The sequence below is a fragment of the Rhipicephalus microplus genome, chromosome 10 (assembly GCF_043290135.1).
Source record: "Rhipicephalus microplus isolate Deutch F79 chromosome 10, USDA_Rmic, whole genome shotgun sequence".
NCBI classification, from domain to species: Eukaryota; Metazoa; Arthropoda; class Arachnida; order Ixodida; family Ixodidae; genus Rhipicephalus; species Rhipicephalus microplus.
Genome location: NC_134709.1, coordinates 61957981 through 61971077, shown reverse-complemented (window position 1 = coordinate 61971077; position 13097 = coordinate 61957981). Strand labels below are relative to the sequence as shown.

Sequence of the window (13097 nt, the reverse complement as noted above, 5' to 3'; positions counted from 1 at the left end):
TCTTCACCGTCTCGTCTTAGCAATGCGTTGGAAACACTCGCCTTTTCGTGCAAGCGTTGCATGGTTAGCGCAGCGTGATAAGCGCTATGGTCCTAAAATAATTATGTATGCCTTTTCTAGTAGAAGACGCACATGCAGAATATATACGGGTTGTTATGGTGCCCCAGGCATGCGCAATATTTGCTTTTTAATTGACGATTGCACAAGTATGAACGTTAAACCTTGAGCAATATTGGTGGGCACTGCGGATGGAGTCGGCCGTTTCAAGTACCCAGTGCCGTTAAGAGCGGACAAACAGACAGTTGTAAAGACAGACAGACAGACAGACAGACAGACAGACAGACAGACAGACAGACAGACAGACAGACAGACAGACACACAGACCAAAATTTTTTGTCAAAGGTGCACAAGAAAGACTATCGTCTTAAAAAACATTTTCGCATTCAGTGTAAAATAACATATTAAGGGAACCTTCTCCGACATCCAGTGCCCACGACACCGCAATGGCCGATGCAGCGTTTGCTCCAGTAACGTTGACCCGATTGGCTTCGCGACTCTTCACTACTGGTGTGACGTAACCCGCTGAGTGCATTTGGAAAAGTATGACACTGGTGCGCTATCATCACTGAATGCAAAAAGAGCCGATGGTGTGTTGATGTCCCCCAAAACACTGGAAAGGAACTATATGCTTGCTTCAGACGCCAATGCGAATTGAACAATGAATACGTGGAGCACTGGAAACAAGGTGCTACGTTCTTATTCAACGAAGGACGGAGGCAAGGCGAAAGAACTGTAATAGTTGAGGCCGATCCAGACTCTCACCTTGGTAGCGTTTACTTTACTGCGGAAATAGCGGGGTTTACCAAGATGCCAGCGTCATGTGCCAATGGTGCTTCAAAACGTACCCTTCAACCTGACTTGAATCATCAAGCATGGTTCGCCTTCTACAGCATGCCAAGTTGCCTGTATCCTTTAAACGAGGGCACACACATTCAAAGCATCGTATGGCTGCTCACGTCGGAAACTAGCCGTAACCTCTCAATGAAAAAAATACGACCAAAGCTGCTAATATAGAGCTGTAATATGAAACGCTTTTCTGGGTAGCCTGTAACAGCAGCCTGCCTCGCCTGCACTTTCTGATATTATGGTAGACATTCGTAAGACTACCAAGACCTGGAATAGTCTTTATTGTTTTTGGCAAAAAGCCATTCTCCTAGTTTTCTTTATATTCTAACGTCTGGACGCATGCGAAGAGAGACTGCGCATAATGACTTCGGCAAAGTGTTCCCGTCCAGCATAATTAAGATGAAGAATGTTCATGGTCAGGGCACTGCCGATGTTGAGGTCATATAGGAAAGCTTCAAATCTCTAACGAACGATGATTGTGTCGTTAAGCTCTGTGAGGTGTTCGACAAGCACGTAGGCACGTCGCTGTTGTGCCTCAAACAAGTGGCTGGGATGGTGAAAGATAAAGTCAAAAAGGACCTTTTCCCGTGTTTCGCATAGAAGATTCCTCACGCTGATTGTAATGTAGTCTACATACGTGAAGTTGGTGACTTTGGAAAAACAGTTAAGCTACACAGCTGTGTTGTAAAAGCACAGCACGTGGCAACAAATGTGCAGTGTCCACGAGCCATGACATTGACTTTGACACCACCAAGATATTAGAAAAGAATAACAAAACAGGATGACTTTATCAGGCATCCCTTCAATATCAAACCGCCGATAGTAAGACTAATCTCAACTCGGGCAATCGTGCCTCGACATACCTTCGGTGTTTACTTCACAATGAAGCTCATATAGCGAAAACCTCTCAAAGCCTTTCATTATTTGTGAGCAATTTAATAAGGACCCTGTGGCAGGGCCGAAACGCCATTTTTAATTTTCTTTCATCAAGTGGTGAGTGCTTGCCGTTTCTCGCCATGAATCTTGACAACCAGGTCAGTTTCTGTAGAACCCTGGACCGCTGTTAACCTATTTCCAGAAAAACTTAGAAAGTGTCCTCCAATTTGGACTCCGGTAGTACCACGCACAATAGGTCGATCTTCTTTATCGTACATATTGACGTTGCTTGCAGATGGTTCTTTTATTGTCATAGTTTTATTCACCACCACATGTTATAACTCAAAGCCTTCAATACTTTGATAACGAGTATAATCATCATCATAATATAATCAAAAAGCCCTGATAATCGAAATATCAAGAGCATTCACTCACGGTGTCCCTGATATTCATATCACGGTATTGGGACGTTAAACCAAACATTAAAAATTTCAAATATTTTCAATGCTCTAAAATTTGTATCGTCAGCATCATACTTGCTCTTGGCTCCACTTCTTGCTCAAATCTCGGCTTCCTATATTGGTATCTGTCATCCACTTATGCCCTAAAGAACGCATTTATACTCTTTTTCTTCGATTTTATCATTCTCATCACCATCACAATTTAAAGTGCAGTTGCTTGCCCACAGCTGTGCTTCAACGTGAATATCATCACCATTATTATGGCAGCTGAGTATCATTACCACTGAGTTCATTGTTCTCTTGACATCAAGCGCTTTCATCACTATCATAAGCAGCGTTGAAAATGCTTTTTTTGCCCACGTATCTCCGTCCATGCGTTTGTCGTCGGTGCTCTACAATTCAGTATAATCGGTTAAGCTAGGGTAGTTCCAAATCAAGTCATACACGTCTTCATCACATAATCTACATCTCGAATGAAAAATAATTTTTAAACATACAAGTCGTGTTTACCCTTTTACGGATATTCTTTGTGCAGACAACTAGGTGAGTAAGTGAGTTGTACTAACATGCGGTGCTCTATCGAGTCCCACTAACTCGGTATGCCTGCCATTCAGAAATGTAGTAAACGCAGGGACAACATAACCTTCGAAATTTCAGTCACTCACAGTGCATCAACTTATGCATGAAAACAAGATGAAAGCAAGATATTTCTCTCATTTACTCGAATAAGGCCAGAAGATTGAAGAACTTGAGCATTTGAAGGGGCCCTGCAACTCTTTTTGAGCATGGTACGAAAAACGTTTTCGAGGGGTACGTCGAAGATCCTGAGAACAGGTAATTGATTGATATGTGGGGTTTAACGTCCCAAAACCACTATATGAAGAACAGGTAAGTCTGATACCATGCAGTACGTTCCCTGTAATTCACTATGAATTCTCAAAGTGAGCTTAACATTGTTTTCTCTTCTCTTTGGGGACGATCTCCCATGGTTCTATCATTACATATGATTCAAAGGCACATCGCATACAAAGACCCTATATTTCCAAGTCCGAGCAGGACACAAGTGAACGTTTGGGGAAAGCTCAACTGCTTTGGAGATTCAGTGAGGCTAGAGGGCAAACGTTCGAACAAACCAAGACGTGTACACAGCAGTCCACTCTTGAAGAAAACAACATCGGAGTGCATGTCTGCCTTCCTGTGCCACCACCAGCTGCTACGAGTTTATCGCAAGAGCAGTGGGAAGCGAAAGCGCTGCTCGTTCGGCGCGTTATCGGCTCGATTCGCGATGGACGTTCTGAAGAGCAGCAGCTGAAGGTAGCGGCCGATGAAAGAGCACCACCCACATCACGCACTCAACTTACGCGAAAGCCGTTCCACCCGCCGGCCGGCGATGGAGCATAGCTGACGAAGCGCACTCCGATGTGTCCTTTAACAGCGGATCATTGAGAACATTTATTAACATTCAATTTTTATATGACGGCGGGCTAACTTGCCGAATGTAATGCATCTCTAGTGGCACACTAAGTAACCTACAATATAACAATCCATCACACCAACAAAATAAGCAACACGAGAAGCGATAATGCTTTTACAAGGTACTGTGAAAGTGGTATCACCGGCGTTCGACTCACCATGAGTGGTCCATTAGCAAATACCCGCGGCGTCGTGCCCACAGCCACACACCAGAAAACACTTGTTTATGCACGCCGCAAAACGCCAAAAAGACTCGCTATTCTCGTCTGTGCGCTGGCCTAACCTTTCCTGCCATGCGGCGGTACCACGTGGCGTACCCTTGATCCAAAGACGAGCGTCCTAACCATACAGTGATTCATGTACAATATATAGCAGCGCATAGCAAAGCCTTGCATAGTATTCGCCTCGAGATCTTTGAGTGGCTCCCTATCAAGCGTGACGTCACCAGAGGAACTTGGGTCCACACGAGTGCTGCTCTGTTCGCATGCGCTCGCTACTTGATAGCTGCTTGACGCTGCCAACCCTGTCATCCGCTGCTCTTTCTTTTTCTCGAGGTAATGAATCATAAGTTGTACAGGTGCATACGATGAGATTAGCAGCGAATGTTCAATGAATGTGCTGTGAGGGTCCATCGCTCCTGGTGTCATCTGCTGGCCATCGATGTGTACGCTACTACGTTTGCACTCATAGCGTGGACTTCTTGGCATGATGCCTCTACCACCGTGCATGTCATAATCGTAATGCCTTGCCGGCCCGCTTTTGGGCATAGATTTCAGCGTTTCGGCTTTGTGTACTGTGTGTGTATGTTGCAAAATAATCTTTTTATGCAGCATGTTGTACGTGTTCGGTTGCCAAATGTTAAAAAACAATGAAGTTGAAGGGGTTAGATTTTTCTATTTTCCGAATGCCTTCCACCACGCGGACGAGATTAACGATGCAAATCGGAATTTCGCTAAGTGAAGGAAACAATTCGACGACAAAGTGAGTCTAATTTATGACAAACTGTGAATAAAAGGGGATATCTGTTATTGGGACAAAGATAATAATACTGCAGTGTCCCTGCATTCTGCTTCGCCAGTCCCGACACACAAAAGCAGCTGATAAGCTCCCAAAGCTGCGCTTTTGTGGGAGCTGATATCCTACTTGTCCTTTTTGAACATAAGTGTAGCTTTGTATAATGGAAGCGCTTGCTCTCTCTAACAAACGCACCAACAAACACACAGTGTAGTAGTATGAATGTAGATAAAAGCATTGGAGAAACTTGGTGGATTCTATGCTGAACGGTTGTATCTCCTGTGATCTCCTATGAAAGCGTAGCTGTTGCCGATCGGCTCATCATCCGCGTGACGATAGTTATAGCACGAGAACAAAACGACGACACAGAGACAAGAAGGACACGAAAGCTGCCACACTTCATCATCCGCGATCTTTTGACGCCGTGTAGCTCTCGCCAAGTGGCGCCCGTCCTCGGATTCATTCGACCGTGTCCCCTAATTTTCACATCTCTCCTCTTTCTTCACTCGTGTGCGGTGAGTGCTTCGTATTCTATATATTTTCCTGTCTACTATTCTTTTTTATCCCCATCCCCTACAAGGAGCTTAGCCGTGTCGTCTATAAGGCAGACATAAATTAGCTCCTTTTTCCTTTGCCTCAACAACAACAACAACATTAACAACAACAACAACAACAACAACAACAACAACAACAACGACGACGACGACGACGACGACGACGAGAACAACGACGACGAGAACAACGATGACGAGAACAACGACGACGAGAACAACTACGACGAGAACAACGACAACAACAACAACGAGGAGAACAACAACAACAACAACAACGACAACAACAACGAGGAGGAGAACAAAAACAACAACGAGGAGGAGAACAACAACAGCAACGAGGAGGAGAACAACAACAACAATGAGGAGAAGAACAAGAACAATAACGAGGAGGAGAACAACAACAACAACGAGGAGAAGAACAAGGTGGAGAAGAAGGACATGAGCATGCTTGCGGTGGAGGCGTGAAATCTGAAAGCGGCTGCGGCAGCACCAGCGATACCCAGAGTTGAGAGATCGCGAAGCTGCCAGCGCCGGCAAGCCGAGATATCGTGGTCGGTAAAAGTCAACGGATCTGCCAAAGATGTAGCTTGAAGTTGATGATGAAGGAAATGCCACCATGAACGTGTACGGTGATAAGCAAAGACCATTCCTTTACAGAACTTTAAGTCAACCTATGACTGCTTCACCTAATACTCAGGGTTTTCTTCACAGGGAGATTAATGCAATTTTTCGGAAGTGTAAACTGCTACTGCTCTGTCGGACAAGTTCACATGACCGGTATGGCAGAGAGGCGGCTCCACCCAATGACGGGTACCGGAAACTTAAAAAAAAATTGCTGTGCTTACGTGATTGCAGGCGTCGCAAGACGCAACATTGTACCCCTAACTGTATACATATTGTAAAGGTGGTGATAGAACGACACTGAACAATTATAGGCCTGTCTCACTCATGTCGGTATGTTGTAAAATATTTGCACATATATTGGCAAAAAATATTCGGCAATTTTTAGAACAAAATGAATTATGATGCCCCTTTCAGCATGGATTTCGCGGTGGCCTTTCAACAGTGACACAACTGGTTGAAACTATACATGACTTGTGTATAGCTGTAGTTGCCTGTATGCAAATCGATGTTATATATATCGATTTTTCAAAGGCGTTCGACAAAGTTTCACACCGTAAGCTGCTATTCAAGCTTCGCAATGTCGGTATTAGTGAGAATGTTCTCAGTTCGATCAAAGCTTATCTAAGTAATCGACAACAAGCAGTTAGAGTGGGAGATGCTATGTAGGGAAATCGGGAAGTGTATTCGGGAGTGCCTCAAGGATCTGTATTGGGGCCCCTACTCTTTCTTTTATACATAGATGATGTATCATCAGTTGTCCAACCACCAGTAAAAATTGAGCTATTTGCAGATGACTGCTTAATCTATTGTCCGGTATTATGCAGCGAAGATCAAGTGAATATCAATCAGTGCTTACAAACCCTAAACTTATGGTGTTCTAAATGGGGAATGAAAATTAAAATTAAAAATTCACTTACAAACACATTACAAAAAAGAAGGAAGTGCTTTCGTTTGCATATAACATTGGAGATTATATGCTGGTGAAAGTCTGTAATTTTAAATACTTTGGTGTAACTACAACAGATAAGTTAAGCTGGCGTCCTCATGTCGATAACATATGTCAATCGGCATGTCAAAAACTGTGCTTCCTACGAAGGAAGTTAGGCCGAGCCACAATAGATGTCAAGCTGCTTGCCTACAAAACGTATGTGCGTCCGAGATTAGAAATACGCTAGCGATTTGTGGAGCCCAGATCAAAAGGTCTTAAAAAATAAGCTAGAACGCATTCAGAGAATGTCAGCTCGCTTCATCTGCTCCAAATATCGAAAAAAAGGATTCTGTTACAGAAATGTTAAAAGAATGTAAATTAGAATCGCTAGAATTAAGAAGGCGGAAACAAAGATTGAAACTTCTTTTTCAGATAATGCATGCCGGGGTGAAAATAAACAGGGATGATTATTTGAAGCATTCTTACGACAGGTTTCCAAGAACAACATGCACTACATTCATACAACCAATACTAGCTCGAACAGATATCTTCCGATTTTCCTTCTTTCCCGATGCTATTTATATGTGGAATGAATTACCGAGCGATGTGGTGCAAATAAGAACTTTGAGCGATTTTGAGGTTGCTCTTGATAGGCATTTTGTTGAGAATGTATAGTTTGCATTGTTTATATATTGTAGGCATTCATTAAGCACATCTACTATCTCTACACATATTCATCATCATGAGTGGTCGTCGTCTTCATCTGCTGTGGGGACTCGGCTTGTCTGAGTTCTGTGCCTTGGGCGTGGTCACTTCGTCGTGTCTTCTGGGCCTAATAAAGGTTGCCTTCACCGTTACATCACAAGTGGTGGAGTGTGCTCTACGATCTTCCGTCCTCTCCCAGCCCAATCTGCCTCCTGGAGCTCCGCTCAGGTCGTCATTTTTGCCAGGTGTCTGGTAACATGCCCCAGGACGAGCCAACCGGCGCTTCTGCGTCTACCTCCACGGCCCCGGCTACCATGGCCTATCCATCGTGGATTATCACCACGCACCAGCCTGAGCCGCCCACATTCGCCAGACTTCGAGGTGAAGATGTGGAGGATTGGTTGAACCAGTTGAATTGAGCGAGTTCCACTAACAATTGGGATGATCCTACAGAGCTTCGCCATGTTTCCTTCTATCTGACAGGCGTAGCGAAAACATGGTTTTTCAATCATGAAACGGACATTACGGACTGGACACGTTTCGCCAAATTTTCAGCACCCCGGTGGTTCGTTCACCTTTCACGAAGAAGACACTGGATGCTCGCAAGCAACAATGTGGTGAGTCCTACACATCGTACATAGAGAATGTGCTTGCTCTCTGTCACCGTTTCAGCGCGTCCATGTCTGAATCAGAGAGAGTTCGTCATCTATTGAAAGGGATCAGCACGGTCGCGTTCAATGCCTTGGTCATTCAAAACCCGACTACAGTCGCTGAGGTTGTTGCCACGTGCCGACGCCTAGAGGAACTTGAATCCCAACGGTTACCGCAGGACAGCGCTGAAAACACCCCCACGACTGATGCCTCATTGCGTGCCATGATCCGGGCGATTATATGGGAAGAGCTGCAATCTTTCGGCCTCTCAATGACACCGAGTCCACCTCCCCCCTCCAACACTGTTTTGCGCGACGTTATAAAAGAGGAGTTGTCGTCCATGACCGGGCCAGCGTATGTACACTCTCCAGTACCTCGACTCCAGCCGACGTACGCAAAAGTCCTCGCTGGCTCACCACCTGTCGTACAACCGATGCCCGCAAACTCGACGCCTGTCCCGCTGGCTTCGTTGACTCCGAGTGCGCCTAGCCAGCCCTTTCACCCACCGTAGCGGCCGCCTTGTCCGATCTGTTATTACTGCGGCTATCGGGGCCACATTGCACGCGTCTGTTGAAAGCGTCAGCAGGACGAACGTCGTGGATTCGAAACCTACGGACGGGATGATGGGACAAGCTGATACGCTTTCCAACGTCGTCCTTATGATCCGCCGCTACGTCGCTCACCGTCTCCAACTGCGACATCTGAGCCAACCAGTTCTTACCGCTCTACTAGACGCCGCTCACCCTCACCCCTCCGCCGCTTTACGTCTCCATTGCGACCTGTCTCGCGACTCACCAACCAACGCCCGGAAAACTAACCTCTGCAGCTTTTGGAGGAAAAGCTCCATCGAACGAAAAGACAGAAATTCCTCCAGTGCGTCCATACAATCGATATCTGTTTTAATAGGTGTGTACGTGGACGCTTTAATAGACACTGGTGCTTGTTTATCTGTGATTGATCGTTCTTTGTGCTCACGTCTGCGAAAAGTCACCACCCCCTATGATGGACCTACACTGCACGCTGCTCAAGGGGACGCCATTAGACCTGCCGCTATGTGCACCGCTCAAGTTTTCATAGCTGGTATTCTTCATTTTGTGCAATTTGCTGTGCTGAGTTCGTGTGCCCACCAGTATATTAGGCTGGGATTTCCTGTCTACGGCGAACGCTTCCATCTGCTGACGAGAAAATGTTGTTCATATCAAGGAAACTGACTATGCCCTGTATGCGGATGACGAGCCCGTTCGCTTGCTCGCTGCTGAAGATACCGGGCTACCACCTGGTCATCAGCGGATAGTTGCCATCACTTCTAATGTGATCGACTCTGGTGACGTGTTTGTCCAACCATCTGGACGCTATCTCGCAAGAGGTATAGGCCTTGCTTCAGGTCTAGCGCGATTCCACAATGGCTCCGGACTTCTCTACGCTACGAACCAGACTTCTGAGAAAATTCTCATTCCTAAAGGCACCACAATGGCTTGCGTTTCTGAATCTCAACCCGTCCCTGTTGTCCCGCTTATGCCAGCGTGTTCTGACCTTCCTTCTATAGAACGTTCATCAAGCGTTTCTGTTCTTGCTGCGACTATTAGTCCAGAACCGACCTCTTCACAGACAGATGACTTGCATGCCTTGCTACAAAAGCATAGGAGATTGTTCGATGCCCATTCCTCATCTCTGGGACAGACGTCCATTATTAGGCATCGTATCCAGACCGATGGCACTTCCATCGTATGCCGTGGACCATATCACGTCTCTTCGTCCGAGCGTGAGATCATTGAACAAAATGTAGCCGATATGCTGAAACGGAACATTATACGTCCCTCCGCGAGTCCTTGGTCATCCCCTGTTGTTTTAGTAAGGAAAAAAGATGGCTCCGTGCAATTTTGCGTGAACCACAGAGCACTTAATAAGATCACCCACAAGGATGTTTCCCCCATGCCGCGCATAGACGATGCTTTGGATTCACTGCAAGGTGCTGAGTACTTCTCAAGCCTAGAGCTGCGTTCAGGTTACTGGAAAATACCCATGCACAAGGATGACAAAGGAAAGACAGTGTTTTCAACACCAGATGGGCTGTACGAATTCAACGTCACGCCATTCGGCCTTTGCAATGCTCCAGCAACATTCGAGTGGATGATCGACACAGTTTTACGCGGCTTGAAGTGGAAGACTTGCTTGTTCTATTTCGACAATATTGGTATTTTCTCGTCAACCTTCCCTCAGCACTCGCAACGACTGGACGAAGTTCTTACGTGCCTTGCAAACGCAGGCCTTCAGCAGAACACCAAGAAGTGCCGTTTTGCAAGCAAGACGATTAAAGCGTTAGGCCACATCGTAAGCAAGGACGGTATTCGTCCCGATCCTGACAATATTTCCGCTGTCTGACTCTTCCCGCGTCCTGAAAAAGCCAAAGATTTGCGCAGTTTTCTTGGCCTCGCTTCTTATTTTCGCCAATTCATTCGAGACTTCGCCTCAATAGCTTCACCATTGCACAAGTTGCTCGGATCAGGCGTCGCCTTTGTGTGGTCTCCTGAATGTGAAGCTGCGTTTGCCCAACTGAAGTGTGCACTCACATCCGAACCAGTCCTCTGCCATTTCGACGAAACTGCGCCTACGCTCCTGCATACAGACGCTAGTGGTCAAGGCATTGGTGGAATTCTCATACAGCGAGACAAATGGTCACGTGAAAACGTCGTCGCATACGCGAGCCGTGCACTTACCCCTGCCGAGAAGAATTATACCATCACCGAACAGGAGTGCCTAGCGGTCGTATGGTCAATACAAAAGTTTCGACCTTACCTCCTCGGCCGCCACTTTACTGTGGTTACGGACCATCACGCCTTGTGCTGGCTCTCGACAATCAAGAACTTGTCCGGCCGGCTTGGTCGCTGGATTCTTCGCTTACAAGAATACAACTTCACGATCACATATAAGTCGGGAAACAAGCATCAAGACGCCGACGCACTTTCGCGTTGCCCGCTCTCTTCGGAGCCACTTGACAAACCCGCCACTGCCGCACTCGTGAAGCTTTCGGCCGTCTCTTTCCTACAGGTTTCGTCATTAACTACTGTGGACCCAACTTCTCCAAGCGAGTGTGGTTTGTTCTTATCACACCAATGTGCTGACCCTTACTGTCGCCGCATCATGGGCCGTCTTGACGGGACTTGCCGACCCCCTAACGCCCGTCTTCGCCGACAGCTGACGCAATTCAAGCTCAACAACCACGTCCTGTACCGTCATATCTACCACCCTGATGGTCAACGCTTGCTGTCCGTTTTACCTCGCTCTCTTCGGGCTCAGGTCCTCAAGACATATCACGACGACATGTCTGCTGGACACATGGGCTTCCAGAAAACGTATGACCGCATACGATGTCACTACAACTGGCCGGGCTTGTCCACCTGTGTCGCGAAGTACGTTGCCTCATGCACCATTTGTCAGCGTCGCAAGCTACCTACATCAACTCGAAGTGGACAATTACAACCGCTCCCGTGTCCCCTGCAACCATTCGAGGTAGTTGGCATTGACCTGTATGGTCCGCTCCCTATGACTGTCACGGGCAATCGATGGATAGTTACAGCTGACGACCACCTGACCCGCTACGCCAAAATAGCTCCCGTGCCTTCTGCATCAGTTTCGGAAGTGGCCGGCTTCATCCTTCGAGCAAGAATCCTTCGACACAGAGCTCCTCGTGTAATCCTGAGCGACCATGGAAGAGTATTTCTTTCAGAACTCGTCGAAGAACTCGTCAAGGCATCCGGAACTACACCCAAAACAAGCTCCAGTTACCATCCTCAGACGAACGGCCTGACTGAGCGCTTTCATCGTACACTGTCAGATATGATAGCGATGTATATCAAACCCGACCACACAAACTGGGACACCATTTCGCCATTTGTCACTTTTGCGTATAATACCTCTGTACAGCGCACAACCGGTTACTCGCCGTTCTACCTCGTCCACTGTCGCTTCGCCTCTTCTTTCCTCGATGTTTCGTTCTTCTTTGCGCCTGTCGAACCATGTTCATCTTCAAGTGAAAAATACGTGTCTTGTCTACTTCATTGCCGCCAGCTGGCTCGCGTCAACACTGAAGCCAAGCAACAGGATCGCAAGCTTGAATATGATGCCTCTCATCGTGCCGTGTCTTTCAGCCCTGGCGATGAAGTCCTCCTTCTTACACCTATTCGCACTCCCGGACTGTGCGAAAGTTTCAATTACGTTTTATTGGCCCCTACACTGTTTTGGAGCAAACGTCTGCTGTGAACAGATCGCGTGGCACCCGTTCTTCTTCCGACGGACCACCGCTACAAAGCGGCAGAAATAGTCCACGTATCCCGCATCAAGCCTTTCATACGGCGTTCCTTTTCACTTTAAACTGCGGCCAAGAACTGCGGTCAGGATGACCGCTTTCACATGGGGGGGAAGTTAGTGTAGGCATTCATTAAGTACATCTACTATCTTTACACATATTCATCATCATGAGTGGTCGTCGTCTTCATCTGCTGTGGGGACTTGGCGTGTCTGAGTTCTGTGCCTTGGGCGTGGTCACTTCATCGTGTCTTCTGGGCCTAATAAAGGTAGCCTTCACCGTTAAATCACAGTATGTGTTTCCTTAGAAATGTTTCATTGGTCATAGAGATAGTGTTGTAATTATATCGAGTGAAGAAGCATGTCACTGTGTTTCTCATATAATTATGCTATATCTTACAGAGTTCATCTTACAATTTTTCAAATATTTAATTTTGTGCTACTCAATTCTTCACCCTCTCTGTAAGGACCCTCAAGTGAGGGTTAACAGTATGACAAATAAATAAATAAATAAAAAATATCAATACCAGAAAGGTATTACTACCACTGTTGCAACAGTATTCTCGATGCCTTACAACGCCAACGGTGATTGTGTGCCCT

General features: G+C 46.4%; 1 long non-coding RNA gene across 1 annotated transcript in view; it reads right to left on the bottom strand.

Annotated features, from left to right (window-relative positions):
- The window catches only part of LOC142774424 (uncharacterized), a 55469-nt gene extending 51369 nt beyond the window's left edge, over window positions 1-4100 (bottom strand). The window contains exon 1 of the long non-coding RNA XR_012886392.1: window positions 3875-4100. This is a non-coding gene — a long non-coding RNA (uncharacterized LOC142774424). The remainder of the gene's footprint in view (window positions 1-3874) is intronic.
- Between the last annotated feature and the right edge of the window lie 8997 nt (window positions 4101-13097).